The following is a 3,326-nucleotide window of genomic DNA, read 5'->3' on the forward strand; positions in this document are numbered from 1 at the left end:
GGATATGTAAGAAATAGAATAATACATTCGTGTCCGTTAAATACCATTTAACTTACAACTCGTTGTTTAAAAACATATCAAACTCGCTTTCGCTCGTTAGATACATTTTAAAACAACTCGTTATAAGATAAATGGTATCTAACGGCCACTCATGTATAATATTATGCTCTATATAGTTTGGTGTTCGTAAGCCAGGTCATGTAATCGTAAAGAACCACCTGCATCCCCTGGTCTCTGTTGGAACTTTCGCATGAAATGAAATGCCTGAAATGTTTAAAATAAATAATTTAATTAAATAATAAAATTTAAAATAATAATAATTAAAAAAAGATTCCCGCGAACCGGATTCGAACCAGTGACCTAAGGATATCAATGTATACAACTCTACAGTCCTCCGCTCTACCAACTGAGCTATCACGGGATGTAAAAGAAAGTTACAAAACAATATCTCCAGTCAGGCCACCATTATATGCATGACTGGTTTTATCAAATGATCGTGTCATCTTAAAGGAATGCTAAAGCAAGGCTTTTGGACTGGTGTGCATATTCAACGATATATAATGCACATTATTGCTTAATATCAACAAGTATAATCGCATAGTTAATTAATAAAACGGTTAAATGTGACGGTTATTATATATAACAGGCGCAGCCATTTTGTACCATCCCAGTGAATACGCCCTTTGGCGAGCTGGTGGTTACGTAATACCTAACGTGTCACGTCGGGAATTAGTCTTCGAACTGAAGAAACAAAACATACCTGATTTTTGCGGATGCATCGCAGTGTTCTGTAAAAATATATATCCCAGTAACACAGCAACGTGTATATGTGATTTATTTTTCAATACAAAATAAACCACCATTGTCAAAGTGTTGAAATAACTGTATTATATTTTGTATATAAATTAACCCACGTACTGAAATAATAGTCGGATTGTTTTCTTGTTTAATTGGTCTTTTCTTTCCGTGGCCTGTACCTGTGGCTCTTGATTGGCAGGTGTATATTTAGACGGTCCCTAGACACTGTGTCTAGACACACTAAAAAGACGTGCCTCTTTTATTAAGATCACAGGGTATTGTGTGATAACCTCAAATCGTAATGGACTTTACCAGCTTTATTACTATAAGTAATTCTGTAAAAACCTTGATTAAGTAGACTTTCCCATCTAAAATCACAAAACTGACCAATTACGTAGTCCCAGAGAAAAGACAATTATCACTTGGGTATCGTGAATGGTCGTTTTTGCTTGAACGTATCCTACCAATAGGCCTAATAATATGCTGGGGTTTTTTGTATTTTATAAAAGAAAAAATACTATAACTCCATTTCGTTATATTGATGCAAATTGAAATATATTTAGTTAAAGAGTTTATTATACTATCAAGTCATTTATGTTGTTTTACAAGTCAGGTTGATGAAGGCGAAGTGCCTTGTCGTAAATTGGAGCATTTGTTTACACTGCGTAATAGAGAGGTTGGACCTGAGCTGACGTCACTTTGCCCCAAGCTATACCACCGGTCGTCACAAAAACTAAAAAAAATGGCTGCCCCCAGTTAGCAGGAATAATCACGGTTTTTTATTAATTCTAAAATTACGCGTTTTTCATTTGTTAAAGTGTCAGTATGTGTTGGTGGTCCGGGTATGCGTCTTTCCAACACATAAGGCTCTTGTTGGAGTTTAGTCTACCTTTAACGGGAAAGATTTTATACACATTTCCGGACATCCCACCACAACACGATTGAATTATCTCCCCTTACAGGGGAAGACAAATCTGCGGCTATAAGATTTATGAAATTAATCGCCAAGTTAAAACCCGGTATGTGCTCCAGTGGTTTCAAGATGGACAGTTAACTTTGTCCACCTCGCAACAGGAATTGTTAGTGTAGCTATCCCTTTACTTCATTTCAACTTATTTTTGCGCTTATATCCAATTAAGGTTCAAGCACGCTGTCCTGGGCACACACCTCAGCTATCTGGGTTGTTTGTCCAGGACAGTGAGTTAGTTGATTACGAATGATTACTGGCTCCTCTTGGGGATGTCAACTTCATCACTATATTTAATTTTTCCTTATAGTACTATTGGGACACAAAGTATGCAATGGTACCCATATTCTAATTCCGATTTTTAAGTTGGTTTTTTTTTTATTCCACCTACGTTTTTGCTGCACTCAAGCGGATATCAAATATCAAAATCTGTAAGAGGGAAGGGGGAAGGTTTCGGTATCTGGCCTCTGGACCACAGCTCCGGCCCAGAGTGAGTTCAGTGGACACTACACCGACTTCTTTCTCACTATAACAATCAACCCAGCCCAGATAACCGAGGTTCGTGTCCAGCACAGCGTACTTGAAACCATTTCGTTGTGTTTTCTCTGCCTCTGTCTGCCTTTCTGTTTGTCTGTGAATGTCTCTTTCTTTGTTTATTCGTACCTAGTTTGACACCCAATAAAGGCATTCTCTCTCTCTCTCTCTCTCTCTCTCTCTCTCTCTCTCTCTCTCTCTCTCTCTCTCTCTCTCTCACTTCTAGTGGCAGTGTTGAGATACGAGCCTAGCACCTATCAACTGTCAACCCAATCTCATGATCTCTGTGTCACTAAGTCACCGATTATCAGTCTACTGATATTTCAACGAGTTGGAGAGACTCGCTGATCAAATCTACATCTACATTCAATTACAGAAAACTGATTTCAATACACCTACTGTCCATTATCACTACATTCATCGCACGGCTCGTCGTCAGTTGATCGGTCTAGCAGAACTTAGAATCTGATAACAAATTCAATATGGCACGAATCTACTTCTCGGCCTAATTATCGTAATAATTTAATATTCTAAGGCATTCCGTAACTGACGGCAGCATTTATTTTGACAAAACTTATTTAAATAATCTTCAGTGGGAAACAACTTTCTGTTAAAGAGTGTTGAGTGAAATCCAATGAAAGGAATGTTTGTTTAATGATGCCGCAGCATAAAGTGACATGTTTAGTCAGTTGGTAATATTAAAAACAAAAACAAAATTAATGAAATATTGTTTAATCAGCAATTACTATAATTATGATGGCCATAACATTTGGTGCTACCAACTAAAAATATACTGAACGAAATTAATTAAGGGTCCGTAGATATTTTCTACATATTTTATTTTTTATGTGCTACAAAATTCTTTTTTATTATAAAGCACTCAAAGTTTGCATCACTCAGTTTACTTAAAAGTCAAACAATGTTTAGAAATCATCTTTAATTAAAACTTATAAATAAAAATGTGTTTGTTTAACGACACCACTAGAGCATGTTGAGTTTAATAATCATCGGCTACTGGATGTCAAAT

At 36.5% G+C, this 3,326-nt stretch overlaps 1 non-coding gene across 1 annotated transcript; it reads right to left on the minus strand.

Annotated features, from left to right (window-relative positions):
• Positions 1 to 332: 332 nt before the first annotated feature.
• Trnay-gua lies at positions 333 to 421 on the minus strand. Its single transcript is given in 2 exon segments — positions 333 to 368; positions 385 to 421. It is a non-coding gene; the product is annotated as a tRNA-Tyr (tRNA).
• Positions 422 to 3,326: the final 2,905 nt, after the last annotated feature.

This window comes from Gigantopelta aegis, chromosome 15 (assembly GCF_016097555.1).
Source record: "Gigantopelta aegis isolate Gae_Host chromosome 15, Gae_host_genome, whole genome shotgun sequence".
In the NCBI taxonomy this organism is placed as follows: Eukaryota; Metazoa; Mollusca; class Gastropoda; order Neomphalida; family Peltospiridae; genus Gigantopelta; species Gigantopelta aegis.